The sequence below is a fragment of the Rhea americana genome, unplaced genomic scaffold (genome assembly GCF_003343005.1).
Source record: "Rhea americana isolate MKP2758 unplaced genomic scaffold, rheAme1 scaffold_121, whole genome shotgun sequence".
NCBI lineage: Eukaryota > Metazoa > Chordata > Aves > Rheiformes > Rheidae > Rhea > Rhea americana.
In genome coordinates this window covers 2,600,306-2,620,548 of record NW_028185273.1, presented here as the reverse complement: position 1 = coordinate 2,620,548, position 20,243 = coordinate 2,600,306, and positions in this window count along the sequence as shown.

Sequence of the window (20,243 nt, the reverse complement as noted above, 5' to 3'; positions counted from 1 at the left end):
TATTCTATAAAACTTTCAGCATCAAGCATGAAGTAGAGGAGTTAAGTAGACACTGCAATCCTACTTGAACACATTTCCTGAAAAATACAGGAATACATTATTCTCTTTTGATTTGGTGTAATAATCTGTTATCTTTTGTCATGCATGTTACAATGATTTCATGCACGAGTGCAAAGGATGGATGATTTATTAGGAGAGCTCTATTCATCTTGCAGAGCAGGCTTGAGTTTGAAATTGATATGTATTTAAAGAAATACAATATCTCAGGTCACAGTTGAGAAAATGTATTCCAGGTTGCAGCTTCACTAAAGTTTCTCTTAAAAAAAAATGTGCAAAAGAAAACTTAGCTGTTGCTCTTTTTCACATTCTATTTAAAATATTATACTAATGAATGATTTAACTAGGATCATTTTCTACAGTTCCTGTTCCTGCCTTTGTATGGATTTCCATTATTCATACCTAATTATGGTATAGAGTGTTATAAAATGAGATTTGATATTGAAACATTGCCTGTAACTGGCTGCCCTTCAAAGTCTGAAAAACTAACACATCAGTTTAATTACATGAGTCTGTCAACAAGCATTTTTGGAAATCTTTTTAGTAGGATTTAAGAATCCATTAAAATATTATGTTGTGAGGCCTATAGTTCTGCTCTAATTAACATCTCCTTGTGCTAATGATAAATCAGCACTCAGTACAGTGGTGAGGATATTTCTAAATTATTAGTCCTGAGTAATTTGAATTTTGCTGCCAAGATACAGCCACCCGTATTAATGAAAGCTGATTAATGACACTTGCTCTGAATAGAGTGGCAAAAGCAGAAGCAAAATCTCTGTGAGTTAATGAGATGGCCTGCCCTCTTTCAGGAAAGACATATGGCACCAAAGCCAGTGCTTTTGTTTAGAAACTGGTCAGGTCATGGTAGTGCTTTACTTTTAAAGAGCAGGTCAATAGTAGATGCTAAGACTTCATCTATTAAAATTTTGTTTTTTCTTCTAAGTATTATTTTTTTGTGTGTGTGTGATGTAGTTATCAGAACAATGGTCACTATGAACAGCAACGTGAACTGAAAAAGCTGGATGGTTGTTAAGACTAACTGAATCTATACATTTATTTTTTCTCTGTGGGTGGTTGGAAATCCACTGTCTTCATATTGTTCATATTGTATGTTCTGAAATATAGCCACTGAACAGAGAAAAAAATGTACTCTCAGACTTCCACACTTCTGTATTCAACCATGGATGATTGTTTTGTTTTGCTTTGTTTTTTTAAGGAGTTAGAAATCCTGCTTATTTCCACTAAATCTATCCTAAAGATATTCCCGCTTGAAAAGTGGAATTTAAAAATAAATGTTATCAGCCCAATTGTTCCTAAAGTGTACAGATATAGAATAAAAACTTTCCTTCAATGATATGAAAATTCCCTTTGATATGCTTGGCACTGATCATTACCATTTAGGAATGAGACCTTGGGGTTATAATAGATAGTTCTAGGAAAACATCAGCTCAGTGCTCAGAAGCTGTGAAAAAGCAAATTGAGTGTTGAAAATTATTGGAAAGGAAATAGAGAATAAGACGGAGAACATTATTGAAACACTCTACAAATCCATGGGGAGCTCACATCTTGAATAACAGGTGTAATTCCAGTCATCCCATTGTGAAAAGAATATAATAGAACTCGAAGAAAAGACAACAAGGATGATCAAAATTATGTGATGTTTTACATAAGCAGGAACAACAAGCATACTTCACCTCTTCAGCCTGAAGAGACATGAGGGAGAAATCATAAAGGTCTGTAAAATCATGAATAGCACTGAAAAGGTGAATAAAAGGCAACATTTCACCATTCTTTACAATACAAAAACTAGGAATATTAAAAGGAACAAGACATGTTCAAGACAAGAAAAAGGATAAGACTTCTTTAGATAATGCTTAAACTGTGGGACTCCTTGTTACAAAGTTGAGGCAGACTGGAAAAGTATTTGGATAGTTTCGTGGAAAAAAAAAATCCACCATCTTATGCCTCTGGCTCACTATAATTTCATATAGAGCTTTGCATGTGGGTAATACAGTAAGTCTGAGGTCCATCACATTCATTTCAGTGCAGTGCATTCAAATTCAATGCATTACAAAACAAATCCACCCTAGACGCCACAGAGGTTTTAATAATTGTGGCCAGGTCAGATTCTTCCAGGAGAAGGTCCAGTCTTACGGTTAGCCACAAAAGAAGGACAATGATTTTGGTAGTTTTTGTCATATGGTGTAACAAGAAATGTAGAATACYGAGGCTGCCTGCCATCTTGAGAAATGAGAGCAGGTGTCCCTCAAGCAAAATTTTATTACAGTGTTGGCTACTTGTCCAAAATGTTTTCCCCCACCTATCAATATTGTTTTTATTGTGCTCAAATTTAGTTTAGCCAGCTGTTCCCAGTCATAGCACTAATCTCTCTTAGGTTCCTGGACAGCTGGAGAGGGGTAGTTTATTGGAATTTATTTTATTGGACAGAAGTAATGAGGGAGTTACTTTACTGGATGAGAAAGCAATGTAGATCTGATTTGTCACAACATATCACTAGCATTTCTGTGTGTTGAGGACAACAGATTTCCCAGAGAAGTTGCACAGATATATTAAATGGGTTGAGAGGAGAGATCAAGTTTAYAGCTTTCTACATATGAAAATTTTAGTGACACCTTGGCATTTCCAGTCGATCATTTTGGAACTGATATATATACCATTCTCCTCTATAAAACTGACAGGCAGCACTGACTTTTACATTTTTTGAGAATTTTGGCACCCATACCTTCTCTTTCACTTCCTATAGAGTAGCCTTAATTAACTTAGTCTTTTAGGTTTTGCTGTTCAAAAAATAGCTAGAACATCTAATATAGATTGAAAAAAAATRGGACTTCATAAAGGTCTTTTTACAAATCTTATGATAAACCCCTTTTAATAATAATCTCCAGGAGTCCATTTTTTCTCTGTCTACTTCCAGAAGCATCAGGTTCAGACAAACAGAATGGCAATTACAAATCCTTAAATTGTCATAAAACTTATTTCCATGTGTTATGTTTGCCTCCCTTGGTCCAGCAAAAATGCTTAACTCAAGTGAATTTTTAATTTAGTAGGGTTAATAATGATCAGTTCAGCATGACTCTCAGAACGCCCTTAGCTCTGAAGATGTTTAACTGATCTATTGATTTCCTTGGCATTTTCTGGCTTGTTCTGATGCGAGTACAGATTTTTGTGAAGTCATCTTGATGCAATGACAAGTCATCTACAGTGCTCCACCAGCTCTCTGTTATTGAAACCTTTTACCTAGTTGTTAGATAGTGTTGCCTGTAAAGGTACCAATTGAGTCGTGTTGGCGGTTTATACTGAAGGCTTTTCAAGGAGCTACTCCCTCAGCTGTGAATGTTTCAGTTCACTGTGCTTTCTTTATTTGCTTAGCCTTGTTCTTCCCCTTAAATTATGCATTAAATATAAATCCGCATCCAGATACATCACAAAGACAATGCTGTACTTATAGCTGACTTCAACCCAGAGTGCTTACGTAATGTTTTTGGACTGTCTCAGTTCCCTGGAGCGAGACAGGTCGGAATTCCCCTTGCTTCAAAGATCTGTTCCCCTTTGAGATACGAACACAGGTTAGCCTTAGTCCAAGATCAGTGGCAGGGCGCTGCACGTGCTGGCAGAACTCCTTTCTGTTCTTCGAAAAAGCAATAAATAAATAGCTCCCACATTCCAGAAGGCACCTTATGCAGTCTTCTCATGAAGTGAGAAAACATTCACCGATGGATTATTCTTTTGCAGAACTCAGCTTTGCTGCCCTGTCGGAACACTGTTGTAYGAAGGGTGACAGCTCTTTTGCTTGACGCTTCCCTTGAATATGGAGATTCAAAACATTTGCCACTTGATATTACCAGTGATGAACAAGTCGCCCTTGTAATGTTGGCTCAGCTTTGTCTTTTCTCACCTCACCTCCTTTGCTGCACATTCACCTTAACTTATGCATATCAGGGACTAGCATCCCCAAGGAACTGCTCTCTCCTCTCCATTTCCCTTCTTTGAAACASTGATAGAGAATGACATTTGAATCCTTCACAGTACTCATCCCAAATCACGATCTCACTGAGGCTTTTGGACAGGGAATCCCTACTGCCCAGACCTGCTAATCATATGGAGGGCTGTGACCTGCCTAGGTGGTGAGCGTCAGATCAGGTGACACTGTCTCTCTCTCCTCCTTCCTTTATCMTATGCGTCTTTCACCTACCAACTCYGTGTGAACAAGAACTCTGCTCTGGCATTTTGTAGTGTTTGAGAGCGAGTGGGAAGGAAGGGTAAACACGGCTTATATCCAGTCCCCTCTCCCGCTGCCAACACTACCCATGCAGCCCTCTCCCTGGCAGTTAGAAAGCGCGAGGTGCTAGGCAGTACTGAGCAGGGCCAGGCTGGGCCATGCAGAATGGTTCAGGGCAATGCACAAAACCAGTAGTTTCAATCCTGCAGTAGAACTGGCATCTAAAAAGTGCTACATTTGGTATCTTGAATTACAGCACTACAAAGATGTCAGGGTGCTATGTACTGCTACTCCAAGGCAGCTATCCTGCACAGGACTAATGAGACTTTAGCTTTTGCTCTCTTATTTTATTGTTGAATAAGACAGAAGACCACATCATCCCTCTATCCAATCATAGAAACAATGATCTTTATATTATTCCCTATTTTCTCTTAAATACTGAAAGCAAGAAGTCCCTTAGTTCTTTTCTATGTCTGAAAGGAGTGAAACTGGTAAGTGGAAACTCCATCAAATGCTATTTTCAGAGAAGCAGGTAAGGGCTGATTCCTTCTGATGCCTGTTAACTAAAGTCCTATCACTGAAGAATGAAAAGTTTCAAAAAAGATTCCACAAATCTATTTATGGATATGAGTTTGGATCCTTATCACTAAGGAAATTAAAGAAAGAGTAAAGAAATTTAATGTAAATCACCTAACAATGTGAAAACAATTAAAGGAGATTAAAAAAATTGTGCAGATRCATGCACTCAGGATTAAACTGGCCTGAGATCACTCTAACTTCCAGCTATTTCACACCTTAATGTATTCATCCCTGTGATATTTAAAGCACCTAAACATACATACATTGAAATAACATCCTTAGTTAAATTGTATTAATTTTCCTGAGTGACCTGCTATACATAAACCTTGGTATTACGCTAAAATTGATTATGCTATTTTTTTTTCATAAAATGGCACTGAGGTATAAAATACATTCTGCAGCTAGTTACAAGGCTTGTGTTCCTAGAAATTCTTGCCTAGCCTAACAAGCATCAGCTGAAATGAGGAGGGTCTGTCACTGAGATGATAAGGCTGAGGGACAACTTAATTATCCTGCCCAAGAAGAATTTGCTTATTTGGACAATCTGAAGACAGCTTGCTTTTAGTATCCCAGCAATAATTATGTTCATTATAATATTTGGTCACTATACAGCATTTCCCAGTCACTGTTGCCAGGAAAATGGATGCAGGGACTTGTGTTAGAAATAAATGCTTTGATATGAGTTTTCTGGAATAAGTAAATACTTCATATTCTAGAGATAAGTTGTACATAACTGTCTGAATCACTGAAATAAAGCAACTCATCTCTTTGCATGGAAAGCAAATGATGAACAGGTGTGTCTCAGCTGGAAAATTAGGCCATGAGCATAGCCTACTGGATTCTCATAAAACTGCATTGGCAGTAATTGCTTTTGAAAGGAGATTTGCTGGGTAAATTCTTACATGATATGCAAACATTTTTTCTTCCTTGAAAAAATGGAAAATCAAAAAGAAGCTGCTGATCCCCTAATTAGTGAGCTAATTACTGCTAATGCTCTACACTGCAAATTAAGACAAAATGAAATTTCCTCATTTTGTTTCAAGAAACATGAGTAATGTGTCTTCCCAAGGTGCTATCAGATTAAAGGTATGCTCAATTTTGACTGTTAAAGATTAAGTTGGAGTGATACAGTCATCTACACAAAAATACGCAGGACAGGACAGGTGAAAGCCAGAAAAATACATTTTAAACTACAACATTAAAAGATACAAAATTGATAAAGAAAAAAAACAGTCCTGCTTTGTAGCTTTAGCTGCAAAGAAATTCACTGTAAATATGTGAGCATAAGCTATGAAATATGACAACGATAACTTAGCAGTCAAGAAACTTTTTCAGTTTATAATACCCTTTTATTCTTTATGTGTCATTTCTAGTCCTTCCAGCTTGGGTAGTTCTTAGTCCTTTCCTAGAGCAAAACTTTCATGCTTCATAAAGAAAACTTGTATCTTAGCAGGGAATGGATCCACCACTATTTCACAGGCTTCTGAAAAGTGAAGGTTACCTTTTCTTGGCACTATGGACATGGATTACATACCTCCCAGTAACAGCTTGACTCTCTTTAAACAAACACAACTCGTAAAGACCATTCAGTCTTTATTGTTTGGCCTTGCAAGTCTGCAAATCTCTGTCACTTCTCACCTACCATTTAATGAAAATAGCAGGTTCTTTGGAAACGCTATGCTCTGTGAGGAGCTTGGCTGCGGACAGAGCAGTACCGGAACAAGGGAGGACGGTGGAACAGTCAGCTCAGTGCATCAGATTTTAACAGATAAGTGAATAAGGAAGGAGACTGGAAGTGCTCCAGAGGACCAAGTATTTAGCCAAATCTTATGGTTTTGGGGTGCTTATGTGAGCAGAGTCTATGAAATTTGACATAATGTCAGTTATTAATGATTGTTTTTCTACCAAAAGCAATGGCTATTTTCTTTGTAGAGTACTTGCTTTATCCTTAAAGTTGGTTATATCAGATTAAAGAGTCTATAGATGTTAAGAGACAGAATTACATGCTAGCCAGAGGACCTTCAAAGTTGTTATCAAATCTCTCAGAGTAGATAGGAGGCTGATAACATGCTTGTTGTCTTTAGCTTGTTTTAGTTTCCTTAGTTTCAATCTTGTTTCTGATCTCCAGCAGCTTCTCTGCTTGCAATTCTTATTTGACCTTTGTGYAGCAAAGTTATTGTGGAGGCTTTAAATAGTTCTTTATGAGATCTCAGTGGGTATTTCAATCTTAAATTCAGGAATAGTTCTTGTTATAATCCTACAAATCAGCATACACAAGCTGACCTGCAGCTTAGTGTTCATTTTGGTCCCAAATGTCTATTGTCTCTCACAGTAGGTATAGGAGAGCACAGCATAAGGAAGAAAACTGTTTATTAAAACTGCTGTGAAACACGAATTAGGGGGTTAGTGTGAAACTTTGAATTCTTAAACTGAAATGTCCTTGCCACTATTTTAAACTTCTTGGCTACTGCTACAGCTACAAAGATATCAATTTTTTTCTTTTTACCCACTATTAGTAATATCATGTATTTTATTCCCAAATTACTTCTAAATTAGGACAGTTTTAGTAACTGCAGAATATGAATAGATTCTAATTTTTTATACCATATGCTCTGCATTTTGAAATACGTTTGTGCTACCAGAGCTCGGATGGACTAATCCTATCCCCAAATTGCAAAACAAAGCTGTTTCAATTATATTGTTGGGAAAAAAAGATAAACGGAATGTGCAACTGGTATTTGGAGCAAGTGAAAATCTGCAGATTAGATCATATTCTGAAACTTTTCCTGATGCTGATTAGCAATTAATTTTTCCAGATGAACATAAGTAAGTATATTAAAATATAGTGCATTGATTTAATTTGATATTTTCCTAGTAAATGTTATTAACCCTTATTAGGAAGGGGAAGTAAATAAGAATAATATCAAATATCTGGAAAAAAAATAAAAAACATATGTGGACCAGGCTATTTTTTCTATTTTTACCTTGATGACTGAGAATTATGGGAGTTTTCTTTTAACAGAAAGATTCTGAAACCTCATATTCCTGCACAGCACGGTAGWTAAGTCCTGTTATGTGATTAATTATTGCTGTTGTCACTCTCCACATGGTCTCATTTTTATTTTTATTTTTAAATTGACACCTTCCTTTCTACTCTTCATTCCATTTCATCACTAGCTCCCCATTTACCTGAGAGAAAGAAGCGAATTATTCTCATAACTAGAAGTTAAGCTAAAGGGTTTTGTACTTCTGTTTTGTTCTGTGCCATTTAGACAAAGGCTCACATAAATAAAAAGTATGTGTTGAAACACGTAGTAGTCCATTATCAGTTTGAGATACAGAAAGAGTGCTTTCTTTAAGAGCCTTCAGTTTCAGCATCAGCAATATAAATATTTCTTTGGCTTAAAATCTTTCTCCCCTGACATTTTATCTCAGATTTGTCCTGTTCATTAAAAAAAATAAATAAAGAGCATTTAATCACATTTCTAAGGTAAAGATTTGCAATGACACGGTGGCAGTGAGTCAGGTGCATTGCCCGTCAGCTGTGAAATCTCAGATGGTTTCATGCAGGATTTTGTAATAGCTGAATTAGCTACAGCCCATTTCATTGTTAATTCATGCTACCACACTTTAAACAACACTGGAGTATTTCTGTGGCAGCCACACCCTTTATCGCCACTTTTTAGCTGGCCCAGAAAGTGTTGTATAACTACCGTCTCCTTTTGTGTTCAAAGAAATTGCAACTTCCATTTCGCACTCTGATCTGTAACTTGGTGCCAAGGAGGATGAAATGGAAATGCATGCAGTGCTCCCTGTCCTTTTACCCAAATGAGATCAAGAGCACCATTCTTGTGACTTTCTCATTTCTATCCCCAAACCTGAATGACAGCTTTAAACATTATCTGATAGAGCAGACCTCATGTAGTCCTTAAAATCACTGTACTTTGCAGTTTATTTCAATAGTGATGACCAAAGGGCTCAAAAAAGTCTTTGTTGACCATAAATTAACATGGGCTGCCAAGGTTTTGGTACAAAAATATATGACTAGCAGCACTGTTCAAACTGAATGGCATAAATCCCTGAGGATTTGCTTATCAAAACAGGACCATGTGTTCTGCATTATTAACTAAGGACTGTTTACTTAGATAAGTCAATATGAAGAAGAAATTCTGAAAGAATATTTTGTTCCACAAAAAGAGTTGAGCTGAAAATATATTCAAGCTTTAGTTTTCATATTGGTCAACCTTTTGTTTTCATCTTTCATACCAGCAGGGTGGTGGAAATCCCATTTCCCAGATAGCACAAGCTGGCTGAGAGAAATCATTTTCTTCATTTCATTTAATTTCTTGTGCAGAATGGGCTAAAGATATAGCCTAGAGGCACCCCAGGGTTTGATGTACTAAGATGCCAAAGCACTAAATTGAACAGGAAATTCAGAATAAAAACAAATAGCAACAAAATCCATGTGAAACGCACAGACTGTAATTCTGGTACTTCAGAGTATTTGGTACTATCTTTCTTCTGACTGATAACAGTATACACAGAAAATATATATCATCAACAGGGCAGTGCAGAGTTGCTATAGTCAACAAGAAGACACTCAAATTTGATGCTGACACTCATTTCTTTGTGTAAGATGCTCTCTCTACATATTCCTCTACATAGCAAATAGTATTTTCCTCTCTCAGAAGATTTTTATAATGAGAATAAATTGGGAGAACAGAGATTGAATGCCACCTTTAATTGAGGGCCTCATTCTTTGCCTCCTTCTACTTGTCAAAAGGAAGTAAAAAATAAAAATTCATCAGACTAGTAAGTTCTACCCACTTTTTACTGATACAATTTGTAACTCATTATTCAAATGTGAAAAGAAAGATACAAGGTTTACAACAATTAAGAACTTAGCCATGAAATTCCTTCCCTTACAAGTCTGTACCTAGTGCACTTGTACTATAATACAGTTTTATATTTTTGTATATCAATGCCTCTTAAAAGGTTTTATCATAGATCAATGTCAAGGGATAAATTTTTACAGTTGGAAATACAACCTTATACCTTGGTATTCTGTATTAATTTTCATGATAATAAGAGGATTTTAGAAGTGAGATAAAATTTAAAGACAAATCAGAAAGCAATCATCAAGAAGACATCCAGAGCATAGTTAGTGTACATGAAGTCAGCTAGACACTTAGGAATTGGCTGGGTCACTACCTGAAGATATATGAGGAACCAGAAATGAATATGTCAAGACTGAAAGCCACTGCAGTGGTGATAGTTAGAGTCTGTGCAGGGGCATCTGCTCATGTGGAAGTACATTCCTTCAGGTAGGAAGTGCACTGCACGGGACACACTAAGATGGAAGACAAGTAAGGCAAGCAAAGTAGATCCAGAATCTGCGTTTTGGATTTTCCATGCTGGGGAGCCCTAGCTTCCTGCTCATGACAGTTGCTGAAATAAGCTTTGATTTGATTGTATTATTAGTAGTATTTATTAGAACTGACACTTTTTTACAACAGTTCTGTCAAAGAATTTAGACTTTTAGATTAATGAATTATGCAAATGGTAAAAGCAAAAACTATTTTTGTTTGCTTTCATCAATATTTTTCACATGAGCAGACCATTTTCCTCTTCATTTACCCTTAGGTAAAATACACACATACTGTAAGTTCCTGAGAGGCCTAGCTGATTCATAGAGGACTAGGACAGCTAAAATCATGCATGTATTACATGCCTAGCTAAATCAAACCTTTGACATAGAGTAGAGTTCCTGCCTCATGGCCAGCTTATATATTTTCATTCAATACAGTGTATTGTCAACTAAGTCATTACTCATTTAATAAGATTATGTACGGAGATCTGTAAAGTACATGAAATTGACTGCTATGACAGTAAGTATGGATGTCATATAACACCTGTATGTGTGTTACAGTTYAGCAAAGAGGTATCCTTGTAGTCAATCACATGAGCTCTCTCCTCAAACTGTATCAATGCTCATCTTCCCATTGTGTCCGTCCTATGCTGCATCGTCTACAAGGGTTTGTTTGCAGGAACAAATTTTGCTGCCTATGTAAGAGATTTTTCTAGTAGCTTTCTATTAGGGCTCCTRCTTAGCCCTTTAGTATTAATGTATGTACACAAATAATATGAATCATAGAATCACAGAATGGTGGAGATTGGAAAGGACCTCTGGAGACCATCTAGTCCAACCTCCTCGGTCAAGTAGGGTTCCCTAGAACACATTGCATAGGATTGTGTCCACGGTGAAAGTACAGTGATAACACAGATGAAATGAGCCTTACTTCTGAATCCCCTTCCATAATATATTTAAAATTCTTTCATATAGTTTCTCTGGAGACTGTTTTGTTCTCTGTAATGTTTTTGGAAAATCTTTAAGTCCACTCCACGGACTTTAGCTTTGTGAATTATGTCCTATATTATTTCAGAAAAAGTGTAGAAGACAAACCTCRCCCAAACATTTGTTATCTGTGCCTAGCAGACCAAACCTAACAGTAAAATGAAATCATGTGGTTCTCACCACCTTTTCTGCTTATTTTCTATCCAATCCATCAGTGTTATTTTAGCAATAAACACTGGTCTAGTTTTTCTTCCATGTGGAATATATATTTCAACCAATGCTAGAAATGAATGTCTGTTTCTCCTCAGGTTTTGTTTCTTGATGTTTAATTATCCAGTGAGTTACTCGATTTACTGCCCAGATTGCCACTGCAAAAAACACATAAGTCAGTTAAGCGTGTCCCATGTACTTTCACCAGAACACAGAAGCTGTTACAAAGGGATTAATGGTAATGACAGAAAGCATTTTAGAAAAAATGTGGAATAACCAATTGCATCATACATAAAAACTCTACCACAAAGAAAAGCAAAAGGAAACACATAACAACAGAGATTTTCCTTGAGGTTCTAGTAGAGAGAATGATGAACTAATCTGAAAGGAAACTCAAGAGAATGGCACCCTGCAGATCTTTTAGTTGTGTTTACACAGGACCATACCTGCCACCTCTAATGTCAACTTTCTAATTTTTTTCCAATCAGCCTCACATAGGCCACAGTTTTGAGAACACGAGTTCAACAGAGTTACTACCTATAACTTGTGCTACAAGTGCATACTATAGTTTGCCTCAGAGGCCATTTTTTCCCTGAGCATCCAGACTGAAGTCCCTGGTGTGCATGAACAAGTGTTTTCTCCATGGAGACCACAGTATCTACACAATGTACATACAAAAAGAAAATGAAGTATTGATTATATAAGCAGACAAATTTGCAAGACTTGATAGTATTAATATTAACACATCTAATAAAAGCACTAGATTGAATTTTTAGCAATTTTCACTAAATTTCCTCAGTGTAAAGAAAGCATATAGAAACAGTTAACTAGGACAGAAGTATTGTTCTCCCTATGCTGATTTGTTAAGCTTGTCTCGGCTAAGGTCAAAAGTAGATTTATTCGTGAATGGCTACATTAAAAGCACTCTCAGATCTACTCATATGAGCCRTTCAGGGAGAAGAATGGAATCCTGGACAATAATAAGTGTTTACTTCCTTGAAAACTGAATTAAATTAGAAAGACAGACAAGTTTTAATTTTCTTATACTTCATTTTTCCCTTTTTCTTTTCTTTCTTCTTTCTCTTTTCTTTATATTGCTTTTCACAAAGAACAAAATCTTCCCTCTACAGAGACAGCCTGTGCACATTGCGTCCACAAATCTTCATTTTGCAGCCTGTCAGTACTATTTAACCTACCATATCATTTCAAGTAAAAAATTTCCACRACTCTTCAAAATTTCTACAAATCAAGCTATCTTCATCAGATCCTGTTGAGGTTTTGAAAGAAGCAAAATACCTTTTTTTTCTAGGTGGTCCAACAACTGATTCACAACACAGTTGTTACTGGACAAGAGAGTGCAGGAGTGTCCGTTCATCCAGCAGTCACCGCAAAGAGCAGCCACGAAAAGTACAAAATACTGAMCTTCACTTTCTGAGGGAAAAAGACTTTTCTGTATGAAATTTTAACAGCAACTCATAAAACAATAATACTACAGAAAACCCTTCCCCTTTATACTTTTGCAGTTCTAGAAGAGGAATATCGACTTCTGCATATATATTAATTGAAGTTCCTGATCTATTGGAGGTTGAGTGGAGAGGAAAGGGGCTTATAGTCTTTAAGGCTCTTTCTTTTCTTTCAATAGTTGCTGCTCCACAGCCATGGACTGACATTCAGAACTTTCCAAAATCAGCACTTGAAATCCTCTTTACTCTGCAATCTCAAATATGAGCTTTAGGGAATCTGAAGGAAAATACGCACCCTAAGCAAAGAAGATGTGGAAGCTGGCTTGGTGTGGAGATAAAGATACTTCTTGACTGAAATCTTCCATTTGACTCTGGAACGTATCCTGTCATATGACCCATATGGTCCATCTCATTTGTACTGTCAGTGGGCCCAGTCCCAGGTGAAGATTCATATGTTATTTTTGGTTGCACAATAAGTCCCATGCACCTGTAAACTAGGAAATAATGAAACTAGATATGGTATAATCAAAATCATAGGATGAAACCACTCAACATCTAGTGAAGTGAATGATGRTATGAGGCAAAATTCCACATTCAGATTTAGAAAACAAAATCTGTGTTACTCACGCAAAGTTATGCAGCAAAACACCCAGCAAGGAGATACGTAGACACAGAGACAGTCATTCCATTCGTAATCCTTTATTCATAGTACTAATTTCCATGACAAAGTATGCCTGCATACAAAGTAGATCAAATTTCATAGATTGTTCTCATGTTCCTTGATTTTTGAAGTATGTTTTTTTCAGTTGTGTGGGCCTAAATCTTGAACCTTGTGACCTAACTCACAGAACAAGTGTACTACAAACCTCCCACAAACAAATTATGCTGCTTTCTATGGTCACAGCTTGAAGCAGTATCAAAAGGTCAGAGAACAACCAGCTTTGCTGGGTGAGYTCAAATTCCTTCTAACAGGCAATCTGGGAGGTAGGAGAGCCGTGAGGAAACAGAGGGCTGAGGAGCAGGAAAAAACAGCTTATTACTGGGGCCTTGGCTGTGCATAAGCAGCCTTGCTCCATTTCAGTGGAACTGATTTAGCTCAACTATTACTGGTTATTTTTGCACTGAACTGTACCCTTGAGATGCCCCAAGTACCAGCTGAAAAGCTAAGGAACAAGCCAGTCCCAGCAGTCGTATGGCAGCAGTTACCTGGGTGTGCCTTGCAGCACAGTGACAACGTCCTTACGTACTGAGGAGGATATCTTGGAAACTATAACAGTGTAAGAAATGGGTAGGTTGAGGCTATTTCTTAAATTCTGGGGGGCATGGAAATAGCAGGCATCTAGCACTTARACAGACCGACATTAGGAACATGTGCTTTCCAAGATAAGGCCATAGACTTGAGTCAGGCTGAATGTATAACGTAACTATGACCCACAGACTTCCCAAGAATGTAAATGGACTGCAGAAATTAGCCTACTTCATCTTGTTTAATGGTGGAACACAACACACTATACAAGACTTGTGAGATGAGAAAACAGTTTGAAAGGATTATGTTTCACTATTAGAAACATAAATAATTACCAGTGAACCATTTTTCCACTCCTTTCAGTTTTCTGATATCACTTACTACTAATTAGGTAAGGATAAAAAAATGAGTYTGCAACAGCCTTAGAATAAAGTTCATATGAACATGACTTCTGAGTTTCTTAGAAATCACATAGAAATAGAAACAATGAAGTGACATGGATCAAGTTCAAAGTACGGTAGTTTCTGGCCAAACCAGTATATGCTCTGTGTTTACTTGACAGATTAGCACATGTGATTATATCAAAAACATATCTAATCCAAGCTAGCCATATTGAACCTAATTTGTTCAATTGACTGAGCAATAATTCACAATGTTGTTAGGGAGMCTATCTGAAACTTGACCAAATGCCACTACTAGTCCAAGTCACCAGTTTGTTTCACCAGGTGAGGTTGAAAGATTCCAAATGGGAAATATGAAATTCCTTTTTGTTTACTTTCTAGCAGCCAATGGAGCCAGAGAAAAATATATATCAAAGCTTTTTAAATGTGTATGGACTGAGTTTATTATCCATAGGTAGTGGCTGTGAATCTTTTCTGTTGAGACAAAATCCCAAATGATCCTTTTTTTTTTTTTTTTTTTTTTTAAGTTATTGAAGACAAAATGGTTTAATACTACCGTACATAGGATTTACTTGATACATATTCTATAGGAAGCACAGACTCTGCTAATATGTCCTGAGATAACTAAGGTATACTGATGCATTCTTAGGAGAAACTATTAAAAATCATATTGCAGGAACTTTTGAATAAAATTCCAGTAAAATAATAATATTACAGTATTATAATATAGAACAGAAATTAGAATATATTGTAGTCAGATGCAATGTGCTTTATATAAACAGGCAGTTTATTGCGGCCAAGGTGGTGGTTGTTGTTGTTGTTATATGGTAAAAATGTAATTCAGAAAAGGTTAGTCAGCAGCTACATGGTAAAACAAAGTAAATACTAAAAAAAATGTAGAATCAATGAAAAACCTATTGTTTTTTGGAATGTTTTTCTGTAGTTTTAATAAATATCAACATCCAAGTCTTGCCATTCCAGACCTCCTATAAACTGACCGTAGTCACCACTCCATGTGAAAACTRAACATAGGACTGGGTTTTGGAATACATATAGAAATGTGCCACATCCACAAAATCAAGGTGAAAAGGGCTAAGGTTTATAGAAGGAGGGACCTTTGTTTGTTTATTTTTTAACAGAAGTGACTTGCCTGAATCCCAATGGGAAAGGTAAATAAACAGTGTGGAATCAGARTTGGAGTGTATTGTTTCACAGCCCAGTGCTGATAAATCTGCAGTGACTCTCATGATTAACTGTACTTTTGGCAGTTTAGGTATATTTTCGCAGATACAGTTTTCATATTTAGAAGTCTGTAGGGATGTACACGAAATTGGTGATACTGCAAAAGATAATCCATATATACCTGATGGAAATGGCTGTTTTCATTTCATGCATATAACTACAATAYTTATCATAAAAAAGTTTGGTAATTCAAATTCAGGACTGAGAAATACCATTTTCTATTAAATTAGTTCTTTCTTGAAGCAGAGCTAAGTGCAGATGAAGACTGCATTCAGGAGCATCAGTGGTATCAGAGCCTATTTACTATAGGAAATAAATTTCAGTGATTTAAATGAGAGCTAAACACATAGTCAGCAAGTATATGTAACTTAAGTGTGAAGACAGTACGTATATTTAACTTAAGTGTGAAAACGTGTGATGGATCCCTTCTCTGCCAGTTCACAGATTACATGTGTTGTTCCCACCCTAGGCATCAGGATTCTGTCTCTTTAATGTAAGGTGTAACAGTTCGCTCTCAGCTCTACAGATCTCTGTTTAAATCCAAGGTATGTCAATCAAGATGGTGCTTGTGAGTTGCTGTTACTGTCATTTACATGGAACTGTTAAATCAGTTCAAGGCTAGTCTCACTTAGTAATTTGGGGAGTCTCCAGATTTCAGTTTGTCAACAATAAAATATTTCTCAAACTGTTGAACTGATCCATATTTTAGTTATTTTATAGCCTTTTTTAAATTCAAAGTTTAAAATTCAAGTTCATTTCTTATCTGAGATATAAGCTTCTCCACATCTCCAAACCTTAAAAATAATACAGTAGGTAACTCAAAATAGTGGCTACTATGCTACATATCTTTGACCAACACTTGGCACAGATTCTATTTTTCCTGTCCTATTGTCATTGTAAAAAAATATTTTTCTTAGGAAACAGATATTTTGCTTGCTCAAAAATAAATGCAGCAAAAACATTCCCACAAAAATGATTTTTTTGTTTTCCTGCAATAGATTACTATTTTGAAAGTTATGTTAGATCATAAAAATACAATGCTCGGATCTCTAGAGCTTTAGGTCTATCATTTTTCCATATTTCTCTCTCTAATATTTTTTCATCTCATATCTGTCGCTGCTGCAGATTACTTCTTGTGCTGGAGGCCACTAAACGATACCATTCAGGTTCTTATTAAGCAATCAGGTGTCAGCTTGTTCATAACATCCAGAAAGACACTGTTGGTGTTACTATATGAACAATAATGTTTATCCACAAGCACTATCTTGGATGAAGTAGAGCAAGTTCCTACTCTTCTAGCAATTCCAGTCAGTACCAATGAGTATAACAAGTACCAATGAGAATAATAAGATCTGTAGTTATTTTCCAAAATTTTACATAGCATTTTAAATTCCTCTTTAACTCTCTTGCATATAGTTAGTTGCTATTTCCACATARTAGTTCCATACCTGCTTAATCCAGTCCAAAGTAATATCTCACTGTTATTTAAACAAGGTAGAAATTGTTTCTATTTTCTTTCCCTTTCTTCATTCTGTATTAAAAGTCCTTTTGAATTCCAATCAGAGGTTCACTGTCTTGGCTGAAGAACTGAAAGTACTACTTGGTCATTCTCTCTGCTTCATATTTTCTTAAAAGACCATATGTATGCAAACTTTTAAGTCAAACAATTTTCTATGTTGAAAGGAAGTAGATATTCCACATGGAGTGACCAAGCCTGGTCGGGGGAGGAGGGGTTCTCCTGTTTTGGTAGAAATAGACTATCATATCAATATTCAGAAATGTCTCACCTGACTCAGCTATTTGTTCAGTACAGCTTGCACACATCTATTCATTCACTTGTTAATCTCTTATTTCATCAAGTCTATTATTAGATTATATTCTCAATCCATGGACATAAACAYGCCTCACAGAGAGCCATATTCACTGAAAATGTCACTGCTACTCTTCTGTAGGAAGTTAATGACCCTGAAGCTCTACTGGCCGATGTCATCAGGTTGGTCACTAATCCACTTTTGGCAAAGCCTGCTATAAAAGGTCACTTGAGTCCACCTGACCAACTTTGCCAGAAGAGTATTAAAGAGCACTCACAAGTTCCTGTCTGCTGGCAGAGCTGTGARGGCTGCAACGTCCTGGTGGTGGGCAGTGTCAGAGAGCCAGAAGTATTAAAGTCTTCAGCTGGCAGAGGTAGCACAAGTAAAACTTCTGCATGTGGCTATTTTCAACCTCATGTGACTTCATGAGAGTCAGTTGGCTCTTGTAGATAAATTTCCAATTTGACCAATACCCTTAGTCTTTTTATTTATATTATAAAGTAATTAAATTACTTATGACTACTGTAATAGTAGCATTGAATAACAGTGATAATAATTAATCATATGATAAGTGGGAGGATATCAATGAGCAAGTTTAAAATCTCCAAAGTTTGTTTTGGATGAAGCACTTACTTACAAGAACAGTCTTTGTTCTGAAATTTCTGGTACTTCCAGCTTCCATTTGCCCTATTTTTCTCAGCTTGCTCTCTGAACAAAAAAATATTGAAATTGGGACTTAGTAATAGTCTAGGAGAGCCTAAATCACCTCTCTTTACTCTTGGGCTGTTGAAGGCATATGGTGATAGTGTTTATAACCAATGGGGAAGATCTCTAAATCTTTTATTTATTACATCTAAAAATTATTAATAAGAAAGTACTATTTCAGCATGTGATCTATTTAGAACTTTTTATCATGAAATCACATTTGGCTGATATCCCTAATACAAATATACTGTGTGCTTTTATGGTCTGAGATCCTCAAAGAAGTGTTGGGCTTTTGCAAAGCATAGGGTTCATAATAAGAAATATTTGCTTCTTCAAATCTGTAGTGCAGAAATTAAAGATATTCTTTTTTACCTAAACTGAGTCCTGAGGCATTAAATAGACTACATTATTAGTCTTTCATTAATTTGTTCCTATAAAACTTTGACATTATAAAATGTCCCATCTTCCATTCTTGTAGCAGAATGTTCAATAAAAGCAGCATTTTTTTTCCCTTGTAAACTTTACTGAATACATTCATAAAGGGGAACATTTACTTTCCCTTTTCATGTGAATTCTCCAACTTTGCTGCTAGGCAGCCATTTTTTTCAGGACATTGATTTAAATGAACTATAAGAAAAGAACCTTGAAATGAATAGTTAGACTGTTGCTGCCAAGAAACTTAATAAACCAAGCAGAAGTGATAGGCTTAGTTCAGGAATCATAGGGATGCAGCTATATGGCCTATATTAGTCACACTAGCTGCACATAATGGTCTTTTCTGATCTGAAGTCAGATGTACTTCAGAGAGAAGTTCARTAGTAGCATTGAGCTAACTATAACTCGATGTGTTCTCAGAATGAAAAAGGTGAAAATCTGTTACAAAACAAGACTTTGCAATTGACTGCACACACTCCTGTTATTGCAGCAAAGACATCATATGCACAGCCCCACTGCAGGTGTTCTACCTTCTAGGTAGCCTGACTAAAGATCAATTTAAAGCCGCTGTTTGCTTTTGCCAGGCAAGGAACAGAAATCAAGTCACTTACCTGATCAAAGGCTTTCCTGACTTCCATTGTATCTAACGAAAACCTGGTACATGATTCAATTCAACATTGGCGTCAAGTAGGAATATGATTAACTTCCTATGGAAGCAACTCTTACTGATTTGACCTAGAAGTTCGTACTTCCGATCAGGTCTTTGACAAAGGAACAAAGCAAACAAAAACCTTTAAAATAAATTTTGATTATTTTCAGACACACATTTTCCAGTAGACATCAGTCTACTTTCCCTCTATTCCCTCAGTCCAGCTCAGAACAATTACTTTATCCTGTGCCCTGCTTAGTCTAGGCACAGGTTGCTTGTGTCTAAGGTAGGAGATATGATGGAAAAAAGTATTCTGATAAATGTTCAAAACAGGAGAGTTAAAGATGATGGCATAAAGGTAGAGATAAGAATTCTCTCCAAGAAGAGCCTTGCAGCTTCTAACCATTAACATTCTTTCTCTCCTCCCACACCCTTGGCTTCATCTGCAGCCAGCAAGGTTTCAACGACCCGGAAGGCCATGGATATTTTCTGCTGGAGTGGGCCCAAAATTTTGAAACATATTTATGCAAGGGTATCAATCATGTAATTCAATAGAGGTCAAATACCTTGCAAGGTTTTCTTTTTTTCTCTTCTGTTTCCATTTAATTGAAAGAATATGTTTGCTAAATTTGCTAATCAGTCATTCCAATGTACAGTACTATGTTACAGTATTAAGGCCATCTGTATTTGTATGTATTCCATACGAAGGAATGTGAAGTTCACAGAGTTAAACTCTCTAATGTTAATGCCATAGTTYAGATTCTATTCTACTCTATCCAGCGTGTCTAGGCAATATGTTTGTCTCAAATTATCTGGTCACACACTATTTTTCAAACAATACAATATAGTA